At 45.3% G+C, this 22,821-nt stretch overlaps 1 protein-coding gene across 2 annotated transcripts in view; it reads left to right on the forward strand.

Moving 5' to 3' along the window:
- Positions 1-22,821, forward strand: part of EBF2 (EBF transcription factor 2) — a 251,959-nt gene that overhangs the window by 18,852 nt on the left and 210,286 nt on the right. The window lies entirely within an intron of this gene.

Consider the following 22,821-nt stretch of genomic DNA (forward strand, 5'->3'; position numbering starts at 1 on the left):
TTCAGGTTATCCCAGCAGCTTTATTAACATTCCTTTAATGATGTTGGCAGCAACGTTTCTGCGCAAAGGCAGGAGCCAAGCTTGAATGGCCTGGCTTTGGAATTGCTATAAATTTCACTCCAAACATTGTGTTCCCATTCTGGTTTGTCTCAAGATTGAGACTTAAAAACCAGAGGGATCTTTCTGAATGGTGAAGGACAATTTTTCATCCTTAGCATAATTAGTGTCTTCTGGAGAGAATTATGACCGACGGTTCAAGATTAGTGTCAAATATAAGGCGGTTAAGTTTAACAGTAAGATAGTCAGAGTACTGGAAGGAAAGGCCCTTATGGATTTTGGAAAGTTTAGAGAAGGCCTTCTTCTTTCTCTAGCCACCAACTGGAGACGGGATGCTGGACTGAAGACATCAGGTCTCATGCAGGGGGACCCAGAGCCACCACCCTTGGACCTGGTGCCAGAGCTGTACCTCATGTTTGTGGAGGGAGGCATAGTGTAGTCATGGACAGGTGGATTATAGGCAGCCTTTCAGTCAATGGCACAGCATAGGCAGTCTGCTGTAGTTGGCAAGGGAGCAAAGGTCTTAGGGAGTTGCATGTGCTACTGTGACATTTCCAAGGACAGGCTTCTTATTGGTTGGGTTAAGTCTAGAGCAGGGGTGGCCAAATTGGTTCTCCCGAAGTCCATAGACTACAACTATCACCAACCCCTGCCATGGGCTACAACTACCATGAGTCCATGGACATCTGAGAGCCACAGTTTGGCCACCCCTGCTCTAGAGATCTCCATATTGTTGTACCATCTCTATCCTGGCTGCCTCCCCCCCATACACACCTTTTTATGATATGGTCCTGGAAGGTCTACAGTTCTTTGATTGTGGCTTAAAGCCGATGGGGTCATAATCCTGTCTTTCTCTCCCTGTTGGATTTATGAATCCAGGTTCCCCTTATTGCATCCTGCAGTGGCGGGTGGAAGGCTGGTGGGACATGACTTAGAATGAGGGCTGAAATCTTACAATGCAATTCTAACCAGGTCTACTGAGTTAATCCTAAGCAAACATTTCCAGGATTGCAGTTAGTGTCTTCAGTCTAAGCTTCTTGAAGTCAGCAAACAGACTGGAGTGACCCTGCACTAGATTGACCTAGAACTCTTCCGTAACAGCACCTATTACCTGCAATTTATTTTATAAAGCACTAGTATTTTTTTTTGTATTAATTTTAATGCAATACTTGACTGGGTCAGCTAATGATTTAAAAACACAAACACACACACACATATAGATTCAACAATCGTATCAATATTGCATTCTTTTTTGGGATAGTTCCAGAAATTTGTGACACGCGATCATGTGAGTGGAGGGAAAACAGTGAGACCGGCACACCGTTGTGCTATATATAAAGCAGAATAGCTTATGACATTTTATATAAAGCCTTTGCCTTAGTCTGCAAACTGATGAAACTTCTGGATCAGATTTCTTTCTCTCCCCCCCACCCCCCACTTCTTGTGTGAATTAATTCTTCTGTTGCTGTTTCTTTAAAACCATTCTGGCTCTTCCCTGTTGACTTCTTAGTACAAAATATAGGTAGTTTTGTTGGGGGCATTAAAAAAGTGAACTGAGACAGGCAAAACCCACTGAAATTGGTACTTACTCTTAAGCTATTGTCTAAGATTGTCCGTGGAAGTGTTCGTTCAGAGAGCCACCTGGGTCTTCCATGATAGACGCAAAGGAAAAATGGTGAAGACTATAGAGAGAGTGCAATCTTAAGCACTTTTATTTAGAAGCAAGTCCCACTCTGTTCAGTGGAACTTACTTGCATGTAAACATACATCATTACTGCACTGGTTGGTTCCTAGCACATAGTAGTCCGTTCATGAACACCCTCCACCATGTGGAAGATTGTGGTTTCGGTATGCTTCTTAAAAATCATGTGCAGCGGCACTCTGGAATCCAAATCCTGTGCACGCCACCTTTTCGTTCATTGTGTGATCAGGTCCCGATTAAGGAAGGACTGAAGGTGTTGGATGAGAAGCATAGCAAATTGGAACTTACTCTGGATTTGTTGAAATACAGCTGGTTAAAAGATACTGTATGGATGTAACAGTGATAATCTAAGAAATAACTGTCTGATTCAATCCATTTTTTGACTTCCGGAAATTAGCACTGGAAATAAATGCAGAAGCTGATTATTGCAAACAATTTTGAAAAGTAATAAGTTCCTTGTGCAATAATAATAATATAATATAGGCATTTCCAGTAAAGAATATTAACATTATTCAAATATTTGTGTATATGTTCTTTTACATGTGCATTTCAAGAACTTGTAGTTGTTGATTTCCCAATATTAAGCTGTTTTAGTCAATCATCTGTTACAAGTTGGAAGAGAAATTTATTTTCATGTTAAAAATTTAAAAAACATACTGCTGTCAATAAGTTACAAAGGATTATTAAATCAAGTTCCAAAAAAGGGAAATTAGTATAAATGTTCCTCACTTTATCTGTAATGCGTTTGATTACAAGTCACAAGGTATTCAAAGCTGCCCTGCTGAATATTATTCTGACATGAATTCTGTTTTATGCTGGAAAGTTCCCAAACATTTTAAAACCATTCTGAGGTTTCCCTCTTGGATTCTTTCATTTTTGTTAATTTTCTTCCTACTTATTCTGCCAATGTGGTTTGTGCAGCTGTGATTGTATATGGCAGAGGCCCATCAGGTTTTGTGCTACGATGGATGTTGGAACAGAACAAAACCCCCAAAATATAACTATCCCAAATATTTAATAAGAGTCCATTCTGTGCTTAAATCAATGAAAAAAATCTGTAAAACGTTCAGGGTTTTTTCCCCTCTGCCTTGCTTATGTCTGTGCGATATTCCTTTTTCATTTTTGTGCATCAAGTTTTCATAAAGTAAAATTTAAAAAGAAGTGGATGGTAAGGATATCGAGACAGTGATCTGCCACGTTGTTATTATGTGTGCTAATTCACCTTTGAAAAGGCATAGCATCTGAGTGATGCAAGTTACCGTGAACAGCACAGATGTTGCAAGGGCATATTGGGATACACCAGCAACTGTTTGGTTGGTTGTTGATGAGGTTCATATCCCTTCATATCCCCTCCTTGGGTGTGATGCATCCCAAGCTTTATGCCTGAATAGGATTTGAATCTGAGTCTCCCTCGGTACTAGTCCAGTTCTCTAACCCCTACACCACCCTGTCAGTATCATTTCATTTTTTGATCATCACGATCCTCCATGATTGCAAGTAGTTATTAATAATGCTTACCCTTAACATGCATGCCCTGTATTCAAAGCCCCGGACATCTATGGCCATGGTAATCCTTACAAATTCCTTTTAAGGCAGGTCAGTAGTGGTTTCCCTACCTGCAATATGGGGACATGGAGAGAGACAGATTTGTCTAAGTCCATCTTATCAGTTATGACCGAGATGAGAACCTCTCACATCTCACTCCATTAACCACTCTGCTAGCCCAGCTAAAAACTTCTTGTGTTTAGTTTTTGTTCTCGAATCAGCTCCTCAGCATGAGAAGAAAGCTAATGCCGCCTATTATTTGCATGGAGATTTGGCAGCAAGGCGCCAGAAAACAAGGACTGTCCCTGGCAAACCAAGAACGTAGGGAGGGTCTACGACTCTAACCCATGTTCTTGAGGTGAGAGCTTCCCTCCAGTTCTCTTTAAAGAAGGAATTGTGTATCTCCTGCTTCTCCTTTAAATGTCTCCCAATTTGTGTCCTGTGTCATTTGGCACGTCTTGCTTATAGAAAACCACCCACTTCGGTCTAACGCAGGGAAATCTGTTTCTAAATGGTTGTTGCCTGATGGTCTGTAGACTACTAAAGGGCCAGGAAGAGAGATGATGAGAATTGTGAGTGGAACTGTACTGTCTTCTCTTGTCATCCTTTTCTCCTTGAACGGAATCCAAACATTCCTATGCAGCACAATGTGTTTCCATTGCAATCTTCATTTCAGCGATGCAAATATTCTGTTGGGTTATCTCCCTCTTATTCTTCATCTGTGCAAACATGTGGTGGGAGCCAAGGCCATAGCAGATAAAAATCCAAAACGGGTTATGCTGTTGCCTTCTCTGAGGTAAAATTTTATAGTGGGCTTTAGACGCCTATAAATAAAACACCACCTCAGCCCTAAACATTTCAACGCCAAGAGGCTGAGGTGGCAGATCCCTTTTTCACTACAAGAAGTGGTGTCCTATAATAACAATAACAATAACAATAACAATAACAATAACAATAACAATAACAATAACAATAACAATAACAATAACAATAACAATAACAATAACAATAACAATAACAATAACAATAACAATAACAATAACAATAACAATAACAATAACAATAACAATAACAATAACAATAACAATAACAATAACATGAAGGGGAATCTTCAAATTCCATTTTAAGTATGTAGTTTCCTCTCATCACAAACTCTTGTCTCTCATGAGTAGAGGAACAGCTAGGTCTAGAAACTTTGGCTGCAGATCAATGGTCTAAGGCAGGGGTAGGCAAACTGTGGCCCTCCAGATGTCCATGGACTACAATTACCATGAGACCCTGCCAACAAACACTGGCAGTGGCTTATGGGAATTGTAGTCCATGGACATCTGGAGGGCCATAGTTCTCCTACCCCTGGTCTAAGTTGTCTAGCCATGTTGGTCTGAAGAAGTAATGGTAGATTTGAGTCACGTAGCACCTTAAAAGTCAACAAGATTTGTAGGGAATCAGCTGTCCAGAGTCAAAGCTTCCTTCATGAGCCGATGCTTTGCCTCTCCACTGTTGATATCCTGGAATTCTTGTTGACCTCAAAGGGGCTGCTAGAGTCAGACTGAAATCTAGCTCTTTTGGCTGCAAATGGTGAATCGCCGCTTCTGCCTCCATATCCCATGCTTTCATTTGAATTTTTCCCCCTCTTTTGTTTCTGAGCATACTCATTCAGTCCTCCTGCCGCCTTCTTGTGGAAGGCCTTTCTTGCCATCTGCAGAGGTGGGACACAGCAACACGGCTACAAATCCTAACCTGTGTTCCGAATGAAATGGTTGTTGTGTGGCTGACACAAAAAGGAGTCTCTAGGCATGTTAAAGAGCAACAGATTGGGCTTTAAACTTTCATGGGCTTGAACCCACTTCATCAGATACATGGAACGACCCCCAGTTAGCAGATATGTTTGCAGAGAAATTACGTTTGTAAGGAGCAAAGTCAAAAACGGCCTGAAGAGAAAGCAGCGCCTTTCTCCAAAACACAAATGATAGCTCACAACAACAGCAGTAATTTGTGATAAAACAGTTTCTTGTTCTTACTAAGGTGATTAAAAGCTCTTTTGGGTCAGGCAAGCTGCATCTTTAGTCACACCTTTGGGAATACAGTCAACCTTCTTGATACATCCCGATCCAGCAGTTTTATACTATAGCCTCTCCTGGAAGGTTTTGTTGAAAAAAAAATAGTGACTTTCAGTGGGTTTTGACACTCTGTTGTGCGGTTCTTTTGGAAGCTCATCATTGAGAAAATCCACGAGAAGATCAGCTTAGCAATAAAAATAGTTCCCTACTAGACGATCTGCCCCACCGATTGTCCTTCTGAATACACAGTTAAAACTGAAAAGTGCATCTATCCATGGGAATTTGCTTGTGGCAACAGGGGGACCCCAGTGGCCTGTTTAGGGGGACACCTTGGTTTATGCCCCTGGTCCCGATGCAGCATTCAAGGGATCCATAACAAACTCTCAGATATTCAAGGATCTTCCATCAGTGTGTCTGCCTGAAGGCACAAACGAAGACAGTCCTTGTGATAAAAAGTGCCTTGCTAGATCAGACCAACCATCCACCTTCTCACAGTGGCCTTCTCACAGTGGCCAGTCAGCCATCCCCAAAAGCCCCTCTGCGTGGATGCAGAGACCAATGCCTCCCCTTCCTTCTTGTCCCCTATCCACTAGCATTTAGAGTTATTGTCCTTTGGGGGTTCCATTTAGCTGTCGGGGCAAGTCACCTTTGGCACGGACCTGGCCACCAACATATTACCTTAAACCCCCTCTCACGCGATAGAGGAGGTCACTGCGGCATCAGGGAGAAGAAATGCTTTCCATTGTACAGCCTCTCTGAGTCCCTGGGCTTCCCTTTCTGAGGCCGAGAGGGAAGAGAAAGTTCTTCACCGCAGGCAGGATTGCAGAAACAATCCCAGGCCCTGTGGCTCACTGGGGGTTGCCACTCATACACTCCAATGCACTGATAGCGGCAGGGGCCGGCTCTGGGTCGGTCCCACTTTGCCGGCGTCACTTCTGTTTCCTTACACCCTGCAAGCCTGTCAAGGTGAAGCCGCTTGGAGCTGCTGCATTGGTGGGGGGGATGGGAGGGTGGGAGGGGAGGGGGAGGGAAGAGGGCAGCAAAGCAGACTCATTTATTCCCCCTCCTTTCTGCCCTGCTTCCAAGAGCCAGCCAAGCCACCCTCTTCCCCCTCCGAAGCTTGCAATGATCTCCCCACTTGTCCTGCGGAGTAAAAGGCTTTTGTTTGCTCCTCCAACTGGCTCTCCCGCTAGGAACTGCTGTTCTGCCATCTGGTGCTGATTAATTTTTTAGTAGCCGGGATGTTTGTGAGGAATCCGTAACTTGGTGTGCTTTTGCCCTGCCGTGTGACAAGTGCTTTCCCCCGTCCTTTCTAGAAAACGCCGTACCTCTTTCCCCCGCAACCGTCGTTCCACTGAAAGTGCCTGGTGTTCCAAAAAGAATAACCTTGCAAGCAAAATCCTCGTTGTGTTTTATTTTTAAAGGATATATATATATATATATAAAACACACGCAACCCCTTATACTTTCTGAGGACAACAAGCAGGTTGCTGGTTTCAGCAGCTTCCTACAGGAAAATGTGGCCAGACGACAGATTTAGCTGATGACTTGGAAATGGGTGTAGGGGGGGGGGGGGCGAGGGCATAGGCCTAATCGTGGAAAGAACTGTCAGCAACCTTTCCCTGACTCCGTGAAAATTCATGAACAGCACCTGAATTCGGGTACTTTGAAACAGATTATGTCTTCTTTAAACATCTCTGTTAACAATGAGGAATGGGTAACTCAAAGGAGTTCCTAGTCCTCATGGATGTTATGATTTTTTAAAATTTGGAAACTAATTCAGGCCAGTTACAACAAAATTAAAAACATGGGGTGTATTCATCTCTCCTAGCAAAACCTTAACCCTTCCAAGGGGCAACTTCAGCTTCATCCTAACGCGCCATGCCAAAGGTTAGGGCAGGGGTAGTCAAACTGCGGCCCTCCAGATGTCCATGGACTACAATTCCCAGGAGCCCCCTGCCAGCATTCGCTGGCAGGGGGCTCCTGGGAATTGTAGTCTATGGACATCTGGAGGGCCGCAGTTTGACTACCCCTGGGTTAGGGCAAAGCAATTCTTGTCCAAAGAGGGGTTGAGAAACAGGAGGGAGTGGGGTATAATGCCATAGACGCCATCTTCCAAAGCAGCCATTTTCTCCAGAGGAACTAATTTCTATTTCTTAGAAATCAGTTGGAATCTCAGAAGATCTCCAGCCATCACCTGGAGGATGGCAACCCTAGGCCAGTTCTCCGGAACAGATTAAAAAGCCTTGTTCTATTGTCCCATATGCTGCTTGTTTCTGTAGTGTGTTGTTTCTTGTGGATGTAGTTGGACTCTTCTCAAGCTATTCTCCTCAAGATGCCCAGAGATAAGAAGAAAGGCAGAGGCCACACAAAGGAATTAGGTTTGTCTGTCCTTCTGTATGGCATGTCCTCTTTGTCGGAAATAAACCACAAGACAAACTGACAATGAGGACCGATGCGTCGAGTCACAATCTGGAAACTGCCGGCAGGACTAGGGTTCAACATATGTGAATTCGTTGACAAACCTCTTCGTATTCGTGCCAACATATGGGGAGAAACAGACATATGGGGAGAAACAGATTGTGAGAATCCATCTCAAGGCAGTGTTTCTAAATACATGAAAGCAAATTAGATAGGAACTGGTATGCTTATTCTCTTTGAGTCGCTGTGACGTCTCTGTCAAGTGGTTTGTCCAAGGCTGGCAAAGGCAGTGTTTTCTAACCTGTGAGTCAGAAGCCAACAGTGGATCGTGAGCCAGCCAACCCTAATGGAATCTCCTGCCCTTTCCTTTGCTCTCTTTCATACTTTGGAAACCAAGATCTGACCCTGGAAACACTATTTTCTATGTCATACATTAACTGGCATTTCTTCTTTACTGCATATCCACGTTGGTTGAGTAAAACGTGTCCCAATGGATACTAGAATCAGTTTCTTAGACTCTTAGGGAGGATTAGAAGGAGCCATGGAGAAGGAGAGGAGAGGGGGGATCAAAAGCTAAAATGTTACCTCCACATTCAATGACTGTGTACGTTCGAATGCCACTTGCTTGGGTTTTTGAGTGAACCCTTTGTTCAGTGTTGCTGGTTTCTCAAAAACTTCTGGTTAGCCACGGTAGGAAATGGGATGCTGAACTGGATGGGTAGGTGATTAAGGCACCAAAAAGCCTTGGGCCAGCCCTGGATGGATCGCTAGACCAAGTAAATTTGTACCTGTGGACCACCATACCCAAATGGTTGGGGACCATTGGTCTAGGATACTTGTAACAGACAGAAATTATAGGTTGGGAGTGATGATCCTCAAAGGATGGCTATTATAAAGAAGTACACTTAGGGCCAACCAGATGCTAAGGTCTTGTGGGCATATTTCTAGCATGTGTGAGCAGCAGCAGGAGACTAGCTCATTTCTGTTCCTTTTTGCGTGATCAGGAGGCACCCTAGAGCTATTTGCCCAATCAAGGGAGATGTATAGCTTGCCTCGACAGTGCCTTGTTGAGCTGAGGTTGTGAAATGCTGAGGAGCAGAGGTAATATCCCCTTCCCTCTGCATTATGGTCCCAATCTGAGTACCACCCCCACCCCGCACTGCTATTATGGAGGGAAAATGTAGCAGAAAACCGGTTGTGGGATCTCATCTCCTTTGACAACAACACTTGCCCTTGTTAATGAAATGGGATTGTCCTGTTCTGAGTGTAGTTGTGAGTACCAGGCATCTGGATGCAACAGCACAAGGAAATCCTCTCCCTCTCTTTCCCTCCAGGCTTGTCATTGACCATTTTGGGAAGGGGGGGGCAACATGACCATATATGCTCATTGCTTGATAAATTTTTAAAAATTTTAACACATTTTTAACAAATGTTAAAATATATATATATAATGAATTAACTCCTACCCAATTGGTGGAATCTTCCCAGGGCCATCAAGAAACCCCAAGGTTTCACGAAATCCTGGCTGAGAAAGCCTGTTTGAAGCACTGCACCATCAGAGAAATAAACGGGTATTCTCTGTGTCTCAAAATAGCGTGGAAGGATGAGAGATGCTGTTCTTCTGTGGATTGATTCAAATGAGTGGCCCTGTTGGTCTGAAGTAGCACAATAAAATCAGAATCCAGTTAGCACCTTTAAGACCAACAAAGATTTATTCAAGGTGTGAGCTTTCGAGTGCAAGCTTCCTTTAAAGCTCACACCTTGAGTAAATCTTTGTTGGTCTTAAAGGTGCTACTGGATTCTGATTTTATTGTTCTTCTGTGGCTTATCCACACAGGGTACCCGTTGCTGCTTCTGGCCATTAATCTATGAACACAAATGAGAGGATATGATTTTCAATAGCTCAAGTATCTGGGTTCAAATGTTGCTTACAGGTGACAGTATAATATTGAGTCTACTTTTCTCCACACGTTTAGGTTTTTTTTTTAAAAAAAGAGCTCTCTGTAGATTTTAAAAGCAGGTCACTTCAGTTTTGGCTAACACAGCATTTTTGTTGTTTGATGTCTGGGGACAGGGAGACAGGCACCTCATGATCAGTCACTACCTGTAACGGTGCTTATTCTGTTTTTAGAATGTGCAACTATCACAAACAACCAAAAAGAAAGGCTGCCTTCAAAAACATTGGAAGCCTCAGCAGTTTGTGGAATTTTATAATCTGCCTGTTGTCCCCAGTCATTAAATGTAACAGAAACCATAACTGGAAATACAGAAAAGCAATTTAAATCTGGAGTATATAAATCTGATGGGGGGCGGGGCGGGGGGGGGAGTAAAATGAAGTTGTTTGGAAGAGTTCCCTCTCATTCCAAATATCTCTAGTTTAGAAATAGGCTTGGGATTTCTCTTGGGCTCTGAGAGTATTTCAGTTCTAAAGATAGCACTGAAAGTAGAACAGAGATGAACATTTTCTGTGCAATTAAAGACAACCACAATGTACCCAAGAAAATTTCCCCAAAGTTTCTTTCTGCCTGTTGCCTTTGCAGTGTCACATCCTCTGACCAGGCATTGCTTCATGGACTTCCTACTTTTCAATCCGCTGACATTGTCTCCTGGCTCTATCCTAGCATTTCTTTAACACTGTGATTCTTTAGCTGTGGGTCTCAGCTCTCCCACAGGCAGGTCATAAGGCCAAGGGGGAGGAGGAAGAGACTCTGGAAGTCTTGTTGTTGCTTCTAGGTTTGTCTGTTCATAATGTGCCAAGCAGCCATGACCTGCAATTTCCCCCCCACTAGTCCAAGATTATCACGTTGTGTATTGAGGAGAGTGGGTAGGAGGATGAAGTCACTTTGTAAGTGAATCTCCAAAGTGGGTGGGTTCCAAAAGTCCCACAAGTTTCTTTGTTTATTTAATCCTTCAAGAAGCTCAGGCTGGTGTATCTTGCTCCCTGATCCTTTATTTTATCCTTCCCTCATTTTATTACAGGAGGCAAGTTTGCCTGAGAGAGAAAGACAGGTCCATGGCCATCCAGCAAGCTTCATGATGGGGCAAGGGAGGCTGAGCCTGGACCTCCCAGATGCTAGTCTGATACTCAGATACAGCCTCTCTCAACTATTTTTTTAACCATTGAGATACTCCTGAAACATTGATAAATCCCAGAAGTGGCTCAATTATGCGGAATATGGTTGGGAAGCATAGCTCTGTATATGTCCCACCCAGGGCCCCTCCCCTTTCCATCATCATCATCATCATCATCATCATCATCATCATCATCATCATCATCATCATCAGATGGAACCTGCAAGCTGCCATTCACACTGCTGTATCCTGGAAGGGGGGCCATACAGATCTTCCTTGCTGTGCCAGCCTCAACCATGGACCTGATGGAAGAGCTCCATTTTGCAGGCCCTGTGGAACGCTGAAAGCTCCCACAGGGTCCACAGTTCCACCAGGAGCTCATTCCCCCAGGCCCATCATTGGCCATTTTGGGAGGGATGAGTGGGTCAACATGACCATATATGTTGTATCACCCAATAAATGTTTAACAAATGTTAAATAATATGAACAATTAATTATTTCCTACCCATTTGAGAACCTGTTCCAGGATCAGCAGGAAACCCCAGGGTTTCATGCAATCTTGGTTGGGAAAGCCTTCTCTAATGACTGCAGCAGTTTGGACCTGGGTCCCCTTTAAAGATGTTGGATGGCCATTTCTTGAACACGTCAGTGCTTGTTGCTTCCTGATCGTGTTAAATGATCTGTCACTCCCTTTCCTTTTTTATTGTTTCAAAGGCTTGTTGAATTGCCATTAGATTTATTAAGGCAAAAAAGCCACCCAGGCAATATGCATTTTTGAAGACCGAATCTCACCCTCTGTGTGTGGGTTGTTTTTTTTTACAGCTGCTGCCTCTCGAGTCTAAGCAAAATGGGGGAACAGAAATCCAAGTAATTTACAGCTGCCAGGCCAACACTTCTCCATTGATTAATTGCCTGCTTTTTAACCAAAGACCCAACTATTTGCAATGTTGGAGTCCCATGATTGAAACGGCAGATGTGTTTGGTCCTGAAAAGCACATGTGCGGAGGGGGATATGATGCTAAGGAAGGTGGGACTTTAAACTTTTACTTCCCTTGGAGGACCTTTATTATCTGTGCATCCACCTCCTGCAGGGGTCTAACACAGTCAGGCGCAGCTGTTTCTGTTTGGATACATGATGTGTGTCTACGTCTGGGGGAAATGCCCATCTCCTCTTCTCCAGCCTTGCAACCCCAGTCTCAGTTGCCATCCTCTGTGGCTTCTCTGAGGGCCAAATGATTCATCTGGAATTTCAATCATGGCACTCTGGCTTCCCTTGTATCTTGACCAGTTAAATACAGTTGCAAATGACCCAAACGTCGGCACAGATGCCTTTTTGAGATGATAATAAAGGAAATGTTAAACGGGATTATCGTTTAACGAGCAAAAACGGCCATGGTTCGGAGGAGAGGCTGTTGTTGACCATGCATATTTATAATGCAATATAAATAGCACATAGATAGCACTATGTAAACAAATAATATAACAATCTATTTCCTTCCCTATTACAGTGACGAGCTAAAATCATTTTGCTCCTGAGAAGCAACTTTTCATTTCAACGAGGCTCATGGGTGGGCGTGGAGGGAAGAGGAGGCTGGAGGCACAGGAAGATGCACAGTGTTCGGTCAGCCACCCTAAATCTGGTGCACTCCTAAACCTTGAGAGAGTTCCCCTGCACTCTCATCCGCCCACTTCCGTAATGACTTCTGTTGCCCAGCTTTCTTGTGTGCGCGCCATAAGATGTTTCCACATTGAAAAAGAGTAGTAACCCTAAGTCTGACCAAACAGAGGAAACAAAACTCCAAGTAATTTGGATGTGTCAAGCCGTATTTGGACAATCTCATTTGACACATTCCCTGTCACCTTTTGACACAAGGGCTCGTTATGCACACATTGGATAATGCACTTTCAATGCACTTTAGAAGTAGATTATCCTGTTCTGCACTGGAAAATCCAGCTGCCAAAGCACATTGAAAGTGCATTATTCTATGTGTGCGGAAAGGGCCAAGGACACCCCATATGAAGGACCCCGAATGTACAGTATTTGTATTAGTCACTTTATTGCATTTCCCCCACTGATTTTATGATGGGTATATTTAAAAAAAAATGAGAGGCCATTCCTTCTGAGCGAATGATTGGCGTACTATCGTGCTCCTGAGCTGGATGTGTTTCGGTTTATTATATGTGCATACCAAATAATTTGCTTGCACCGTGAATAAAACATGGTTGGTCTTGAAGGTGACCCTGGACTCAAACTGTGCTTCTCAGCCTAGTGGTAGATTTTACAATAAAAAGGCCAACCCTCAGAGTCAGAGCTCTGACTTCCCTGCGCCCCTAGTGGCTCAAGTCAGTACTACAGTAGAATATATATTTTCAAACTGCAGTCTGTGAAAACCACAAGAAACTAGTTTCAGGGGTCCTGACGCCTCAGAGACCACTCTTCAAGGTTCTCCAGGGAAACCCATCTCTTGTAGTTCTGGGAGGTCCCCAGGTCCCACCTGGAGGCTGGCACCCCTAAACAGAAGCTTTACAAAATGTTAACCAATTGCCTACAATCTGAAATTGTACAGTATACAAGACTCTGCGGCTTCACTCTGTTGCCATGTGGAGATTAGGCCTTGGACTATATCTGTCTGACAACCACTCCCTACATTGAAACTGCCCCAGGGTCAGTTCTGTAGGGGCAGATTCTATTTTGTGGTCCCAGGAATGCCTTCCTCAAATGTTGGTAGTGTGCATTGCTGAAATGGTTCTCCCTTGTGGTTCATAATCAAATCTCTGAGTGGGAGTAGGATATATTTTACAGAAAATCGGTGTAAGTGCATGCGGACAAACACCAAGGCCCCATGCACTGTACAATCTGCAACACAACACAGTGTTTCTGCTGAGATCTTGTACTGCTTGGAAGGTGTTACAGGCAGTCATTGCTTTTTCCAAGTGTAGCTTTGGCCAAAATAAGGGGAGGAGAAGCTTCTTGGCTTTGAAATCAGGGGAGGACAAGCTATTACAGAGTGAACCAGGAGGCCAGCCGTCAGCCAGAAAAGAAAAACCCCAGGAAGTGGGCTTGTTTCTCTTCTCTCTCCAGAAAGAGTTCTCTGCAATTGCCCAAAGATTGTAGACCTGAGGACAACCATCTTGCAGCTTTTCTGACCACGGTTCCAAGGACTGTGCCCTGCGGAGTAGTTTTGCTATGCCTATAATCTGTTGCTTGTAAGCTGTTTTAAGAATCACTTGCCCCAAAGGGGAATATAAACACCATAAATGCATATACACTTTTGAATTCACACAGCAATGTGAACTTCGGGCCATGATCTTTGCAACTAGAATTTGGAGTGTTCCAAAGACCACCCCTAATTTCATCTGTCCGGTGTTGGTGGATGCATATAGGCCAAGCCAAGGATGCCAGCCTCCAAGTGGGACCTGGAGATCCCTTGGAATTACGGCTAGTCTACAGACCACAGAGATCAGTTCCCATGGAGGGTGGACTCTCTGATGTTGACGCCCACTGAAGTCCCTGTCCTCCCTACCCTGGATCAGGCAACCCTACCCCCCAACCCAGTCTCCCACTGGTGGCCGGAGGTTACCTAGCAACCCTAATGCCAATGGTGGCTTTTGTTTTTAAAACCACTTTAACAGTGCTTCCTTCAAAGGATCCTGGGAGTTGTTTGGCGACGACGATACAGAAAGGTCCGTCAAATACCCCTGGCTTCCCTTCCCAGAACAATGCTGCTCGGGGAAGTAGGAGATGCCTCCTCTGATCATTTCTCACCCCCAATGAAGCCCGTAGGAGTGCGTAAACCTCCCTCTTGTAAAGCCCGCTTCCCTGTCTTCTCTGCCTGCTCTCCCCTCCTCCCTCTCCCCCTTCCCTTTATTTTCTCTCCAGATTAAGAGCCCAATGCTAATTTCTCTGTAGGTGTTCCATTTTGTAACTCTGGGCGTGCTTTCCCCCCTTTTAAATTAAATTTCAAGTGGACTCCACTGAGCTTGTAAATTGTATTGGATCAGTGAGCTCATAATGAGGCTTCCAAAGTCCAAACAGTGCCCGTCTGCCGGGACTTCATTGTTCATAAAGCACCTTCCCTAGGGAGTAATAGAGTCATTAGGTGTGTGCTGTGTTTAATATTTGGCCATGACAGGAAGCAATAATTTTTCTATCTTTACTGTGGCTTCAGTGATGTTATTTAAACAGTTGGCTTATTTGAGTCTCAGTGACTGTGAACCAATTAGGCAAGAAGGGGAAGGGGAGCTGATGGGGCTTCTGCTACAGAGCTGATCTTTCTCCTTCCGACGCTATTCAAATAATTTGTTTTTAAAACCCCTCCCACGAACAACAGAGCAATATGGCCATTTTGTGACTTCCGATCACTGTTTGGTCCTTCTTATAGGCTCATGAAATTTACAGTACCCCTAAGGAAGGGAAATAGAGGATTTCTGCCTTCCCCCAACCAATGGCAGGAGAACTGGATTTTCATGCTCCTCGGGGGGGGGGGGAACGACGGACGGACAATGACATTTGACCCTGCAAGCTCTCTGTCTGTGCTGCCACTGCCTTAAGAAAATGGACACTTTACTCACCTTGAATTGTAGGAATTTACTGCTCCCATTTAGTTCCAAATGCTGTCTCACCCAGACATTTCTTCCCTCTGGATTCTCTGGCTGAAGTAAATTATTATTTTCTTTTGTCTTTGTTTTGGACATAGAATCAGAGAATCATAGAGTTGGAGGGGGCCATACAGGCCATCTAGTCCAACCCCCTGCTCAATGCAGGATCAGCCCAAAGTATCCTAAGCATCCAAGACTTCTGTCTAGTACAGCCTTTCTCAACCTTTTAACAGTTGAGAAACCCCTGAAATAGTCTTCAGTCTTTGAGAAACCCACAAGGGGCATGACGGTGTCAAATATGGGTGGGAAGCATAGCTGTGGACACGCCCGCCCAGGACCTCTCCCCTGCAGGCCCATTATTGGCCATTTTGTAAGGGGTGGGTGAGTTGATGTGATCATATATGGTGATAAATGTTTAACAAATTTTAACTCTCACCCATTCAGGAAACCCTTCAGTGTTTGCACTGAAAATCCAAATGTTGTCCCCTCCAGAGGCAAATAGTGCCTTATTAAACCATTTAATCAATGAAAATGTCCATACATTGGTATTCGAAACAGTCACCCCTTTCTAACCCACTGTTTTCAGTGGACAGACTAGTAGAACGCTTCTTTGGATTGTGTTGCAATTTGTGAGCTATATATAAATTTATAAGCAAATTGGTATCCCAATATCATTGGTGCTTTGCTATCACTGGCAGTCTTCAAGCAAAGGTTGGATACACTCTTTTCTTGGATGCTTTAGGATGCCTTGGGCTGATCCTGCATTGAGCAGGGGGTTGGACTAGATGGCCTGTATGGCCCCTTCCAACTCTATGATTCTATGATTCTAGATAGGCCAAATTAGCCTGAATTCATCAGACCTAGGAAGCTAAGCAGACTTGGTCCTGGCCAGTATTTGAATGGGAGACCACCAAGGAATACTAGGATCATGATGGGAAGGCAGGCCATGGCAAACCAACTCTTTCCTTGAAAACCTACAGCTAAGACTTGATGGCCCTTTCCACCGCCAATCTTCTACCTGAGTGTCCCATCCTTCCCAAGATTTTAGATGTCTTAGTTTTTACATTGTTATGGGTTTTACCATCAGAAGCTGCTTTGTCAGTTTTCCTCCCCCTCTCCCCACACACACACACACACACAAAACATCATATATATGTTTTCTATGTCAATATTTCCAAGGACAAAGAAGGCAGCCAAGGTGAGGAGTCATGGGTCTAGGGCAGGTGTGCAGAAGGTAAGGAGATTTTAAGCTGCTGTGAGACTCCTTAAGGTAGAGAAAAGCAGGGTACAAAACCATCTCCCAAAGGACAATTGGGGCTTGTTCAGCGGAGATGCTGTTGCTGTTAGTTCTCTGGGCAAGGCTGTATCTGTGCCTGGCTGGTTATTTTTAATGGGGTTGGTTTGGTGCTTTGCTATTGCAGTCTTAGTTGTAAGCTACCTCAAGAAGATTTGGAGAAGCAGCATGTATATTTTCCAAGTAAATCAATAATGTCTTTTTAAGTGGAACAACAGCTGTTTTGTGAATGTTTCCTAAATGATTAGCTCATAGATGTAGGGTCTTTCCAGATGATCTAGAAGGGTACTCTGGGAGGGGAGGGGGGGAAGGTTTTCCAATAGGGTTTTATGGGGATTCTAGAGTGTAGGGTTGCTAGTTTCTTACTAGGAGTTGGGGATCTCCAGCCCCCAGATCCTGTTATCTACTGCCACTCAGCTGGGTGTTGAGAGGAAATGTCAGAGGCACAATTTGTATCCCCAGAATGAGGCCATTGCTTCCCATGTGACCCAGAAGTTCTCAGAGGTCAGACCAAGGTGTTTCAAGGGCCACATTTAGCCTACAGATCTCCAGTTAGCCATCTCTAAATGACCAAGAAGCTTCTTCAGGTTGAGGTTTGGGTAGCTTGGGAGGGGAAGAAAATTGCTAGTTTGGCAGCCATTTTCCATTTGGCCTTGGTTGCTCCCCTCAGAGAACTAATCCCCTCACCCTCCCAGCTGCCTTGTGTACATGGTGCCCCTCTTGCTTTATCTTTTGCCAGATGCCTCCTTTCCCTCACCAGCGCTCTCTTCCCCTTCGGTTCCCCTTGAGCCTGGGTGCTTGTGAGAAGCATAGATGAGTATGTCAAGAAGTAATTGCCTAGCTCCTTGGGTTCCATGCCAGAGATCAACATTGCAAAGGAACTGCTAAGATTTCAGTTCAGTATTTTTTTTTTCTTTTAAAAAATCCCACTCTTTGGGAAAGGGAAAATCAAGTATTTCTTTTTAAAGAGCCCTATGAAAGAGTTAATTTCTCAGCATTCAAAGAAAGTGATAACTAAGGATTGCCTCAAAGAGGCTGTTTCCCTGTGTTTGCAATGGAGGCATTTAATTATTTTCAGAGGGATACAATTAAGGAGTCCAGATAAAATGTTGATAAGTGCTGTTGAAAGGGCCAGGCTTTGATTCCACCAAGAGTCTGAACAAAAAGCCTTAAACGGGAATCGTTAACCAACGACAGGCCTTAAAGAGCCCTTTCACCAGTGAAGCAAAACACGGGTTTTGTTTAGTTTTGCCTTCTGAGTGTTTCCTTGGCCGCTCAAGCTGGCCTGCGCATCGCGGATGTGGCATGTGGGCAAACAACCATTCAGGGTGCAGATGACAATTCTTAGAAATGTTACCATTTAGCGAGCAGATGCAGATGTGCCCCTCCCCCCCATGAAGCAGCTCCCTTCTAGCTCAGTGGCTCTGGAGGGTAGCCTTGTGGTTGATTCCATTCTGCACTGTGCCTTGGGGTCTTGACTTCTTGCTCTGCAACACCCTTCTCACTTTCTGACTGGGATAGAAGGACTCTGGGATCTCCACTCCTTCTAGTTTCTGATGCAGGGAGGTTTGGCTCTTGAAGATTACGGGAGTTTCGGGGGGGAGTTTTCAGCTGAAAGATTCTCAAGCATACAGTGGCGGGTTTGCATTGGGATTTTGGGAAGAGGGGGCTTAAGGTTTCACCCTGTGACATTTACCTGACCTGAAATGGCCCCAAGGTGCTAGTATTTGCTCCACTAGAGAAAGGTTTGTGTACCATGAAGTCCTTGTGTACATGTGCTCGCTTAAGATTTCCTAATGGGCAACAGCGACGCTCTGGGGTGATGTCGGGGTTGAAAAATGTTGGTGGGAGGAAGAGGTTATACTTCCTATCACCGTGTGCCAGAGTCCCAATCCAAATTGGCCCCCAGTAGCCTAGGAATCTAAGTTTTAGCAGCAAACCACACGTAACTTTCATGCTGTGTGTAATTTGGCCTGTATAACACATGAGAAAGATGAGTCCTTTAAAAAAAGCAAGAGCATGCATCCGGCATGTACACATTTTGAGGACCAGGAGGCCATGACAGCTTTCTGTGGTTGTGAACTCAGAGGAACTGCACAGTAAAAACAGCAACAACAGTGTAGCACTTTTGTATGGTTTGTGATATGGCGCAGGCCTATCCTTATCCAAACCATTGTTCCCTCCCCCAGATGGGTCAGTTGTCGTCACTAGCCCATTCTCTCCTTTGGCTGTCAGCACTTCTTCCCAGGTGCCCCCGTCCAGAGAGGGTGGGAGAGAGGGAGGGAGGGAGGGACAACAGGAGACTGGAGCCACTCTTCAGTGGCAGGCCCTGGGGGCCCCAGCAGCTGCCCAGTGATACCCACCTCCAACGCCAGCCTTGCGTGTATGCACCATCCGCTAAGGGAGATTAATTTCTCCTTTATCCTCTTTTGCGGATTAGTTATCCTTTAATCTCATTTAATCACCCAGCTGGTCATGGGAGAATGAATGCAAGGGTATGATCCCCCATAAAAAGGTTGTCTGCAATACAAAGTAGTGAAAGTGAAGCCCCCCCCCCCTTCATGTGTCCCTCTAGTGTGCATCTTAATCTGTACACAGACAGGGGAGGCACTGTTTCCATCCCACAGCACTCCTGAAACTGGCCGTGTGGGCAGAGCCCATGGCACAAGAGGTGTGGACGCTCCAGCCTCACTCAGATTGTCACAGGCTTGAACCCTGAGACCATTGCTGGGGGAAGAAGCCAGGAAAATGGATGTTGCATCAGTTGTAGAATTAAGCATTCCGTTACCCGAGGGGAAGGGTTGCCCCCCCCCTCCATGTCCTTCCACTGGTGCCACTGCACTCTGCCCAGGAGCTGGAGAGGGTGACCCCCCTTACTCTTAAAGGCCACGCCTTCCTTTAAAAATCTCACAGGCAACTATCAATGCCCCAAAAGGCGGAGCTTAGCAGACCCCTTCTTCAGCCACCATTTTGATGACCCTGGTGGCCAGCTTTCCACAAGGAAATGGCATCGCTTGAGAAATGGCATGCACACACTAAAGACCCCAAGGGGAGCAAGGAGGATAATTTCCTCTGGCTCCTGACTGGGGGGTGGGGGGCAGCCGTTGGTGGACGGGCAGATGGCGGGCAGGGGAGGGACGGTGGAGAAGGGAGCCTCGGGTTGCCTTGTTATGTCCTATCAAAGGGTAGCTGTAAACAACATTATGGATGGGGAGGAAATACCCCCCTCTCTCTCCTGTTTGCCTGCCTTCTTGCATCTCAGACTGCCAAACAGCATTCGCTCTCTCTGTCGTCCGCTCTTTCTTGCCTCCAAAGCATCCCTCCGGCACCAAATGCCCCAGGAAGTCGGGGGGACCGTTGGGCTGATTTGGCCCGTCAAAAGCCTCCCATTAAACGAGGCAGCGCACAATGTTGTGTCAGCATCACCTGTTGACAGAGTGCCTTGGAAAGATCCTCTGGGAGGTTTTTGTGAAGGGGGAGGAGGGAGGAGAAGCCCTTTATCTTTAAACATTTCCCAGTGTTCCTTCAAGACATCTGGTTCTCTCATTTTCCCTCTTTGACTTCTGTGCTTTCAAAAATATCACTGTCAGTGGAAAACCCCCCCCACACACTATTTAGCCAAGCAACGAAACGGGAGTGGTGGTCCTGCATGCTAACTTGTCTGAGACATGGTTGTCCTTCAGAGGCAGTGACCTTAACCGTTTTGCCAGCTAGAGCTTGACATGATTCTGGGCTCTGTCTTTCTTTCCCCTCCCTCCCTCGCTCCCCCCCTCGCTCCCCCGGCTTTGTAAGCATGAATTAAAGCACAGCCCAGTTAGGTTCAACTTATGTATTACAGACGGGCCTTTCCATGCTTTGCTATCTTGAAGGGCATTTTGCTTATATGGAAAAAATAAGCTAACCTGAGAAACTCCTTTGCGAATATGCAGGTGATAGAAAGGACAGAGGATACAGGCAAATCATTTTATTCCCATCATAATGAAACGTAGGGGCAGTGGGGTGTGGGTTGGATCCTGTGGGTTAACGTGTGGGTTGGATCCTGTTGGAAATTTCTGCATGTGCCAAAGTGGGTGGGGTGGAGAATTCTGCTACTTTACTCCTCCGCCGACCTCTAGCTCTCCTGACCAAGCTACTACTAGGTGCTTCCCTGGAGCAGGATTTCAAGCCACTGGATGCTGGAGAAGGTACACTTCCATGTGAGATCATTGTACGCAGGAGTCAACCCACCCTCTAACGAAAGTGAAGCACATTTTTAAAACCCCGTTGATATAAATGAGAAATAAGGAAATGCATAATTTTCTAGCCAGTGAGAATAGGGGTGCCAGCCTCCTGGTGGGCTTGAGAAAATCCCCGTGAGAGGGGAAGAGTATCAACCCCTGCCGGACCTCACAAGGAAGCCCCACAGGGTCCGACAAATCATCCCCGACAGCAACCCTCTGAGTCCGGTTCTGGAGAAAGGAGACCAGCCATTGCAGCACAGTCCCCTTAATCCCGGTCCCGAGGGGCAGTGGGCCATGGTCAACCACATCAAATGCGGCCATCAGATCTAAAACCATGAGAATGGCTAAACCCCCGATCAAGCTGGCATTGGATATCATCCATCAAGGTGACCAGCGCAGTCTCCACCCCGTGGCCAGGATGGAAGGCAGACTGGTAGGGGTCAAGGGCTGAAGTTTCCTCCAAGAATGCTAGGAGTTGGTCTGCCGTGGCCCACTCCACTACCTTACACACTGCCTTACAGCTGGAGGAGTAAAGGTTGGAGCATGAGATACTGAAAGTTCTGTGTATGGCACTCCAAGTATTTAACACACACACACACACACACACACACACACACACACAGCCCAACAACATGCATGTTTGTCCCATGAGGCCCTTTGTGGTCATTTTGGCTTGGGAACTGGGCATGTGGATATGGCCCAACTCCCTAACATACCTTAGTCTTATTCCAAACTAGGACTTCATCCCAGTTCCTAAAAATAGCAAGGGGAATTCTTTTTTCTGTTTTTTTCTGGATTGTGGAGTTTGTTACACAAATTTGAGTTTAAACCCATGGTTTATTGGGACATCTGAACATAGCTGATGTATGCAAATTCCCCCTTAGTTTACTGTGGTCCTTTTGATTTATGTTCTTTACAATGTGTGTGTGTGTGTGGGGTGGGGTGGGGGTGGGGGTGGATGGGAAGCGACTTAATGATCAATGGATTTTTGTTTTGAGCCAAATATTTTTCTTCCTCTCTCTTCGGCCTTGTTCTTTGTGGGTGAATGTAACAGGATACGGCTTTTAAAACACACACCCTCACACACTTTTCAGAGTTCTTCTTGCTGATGGCTACAGCTGTTTTCTCAGGACACTTTCCGAATGTGACTCCTATTAGTACTGGGGACTGTACAGGGAGGTGAAACCGAAAGATGTTGGTGAGACGAGTTGGTTGGGAGCTGACCTCTCACCTCCGGAGGCATAGATCTGAACTTGAGAAATTAACATTGCCTTCCCATCTCCCGCTGCTTAGGACCCACATATGGCCAAAACGAAACATAAGTCTGCACAATGGAGGTTGATTGGCAGTCACCTCCTCCAGTAGAGGAGGCCCCAAGGTGGAAAGAGTAGGGCATAATGAATTGCTGCCCTGATCCCCAGAGAAGGTGGGGAGGGGGAATATTTTCCAGCCGAGTCCCACTCCATTCTGCTGTCACCTCCACTCTTCCAGACCCCGTGGCTACAAAAGAGGCTTCAGTTTGCGGCGCTATAAATCTTAGCAAGTTCAGCTGACTTTTTATTCCCCCAAAGAAATATCTGAAACGTTTCCCCTCTTCCTTTGAAACGGAATCCATTTCCTTGAGAGGTATTTGTAGTGGATTACTGATCTCGTTCCTGACAGTGTGCGCGAGGTTTGACAGGAGCGCGAGATAAAAAATAAAAATAAAACCTGGGCCATCTGTCCATGGTGTGTGATTGTGTACGTGCAGGCGTAACACATGTTTGTGATTGACCCGGTGAGGGTCCATCTTGGGGCCTGGCATTTACAAATGATTGCCCATGGCTTTCTTTCTTTCAAAGGGGAACCGGT

This window comes from Paroedura picta, chromosome 12 (genome assembly GCF_049243985.1).
Source record: "Paroedura picta isolate Pp20150507F chromosome 12, Ppicta_v3.0, whole genome shotgun sequence".
Classification (NCBI taxonomy): Eukaryota; Metazoa; Chordata; class Lepidosauria; order Squamata; family Gekkonidae; genus Paroedura; species Paroedura picta.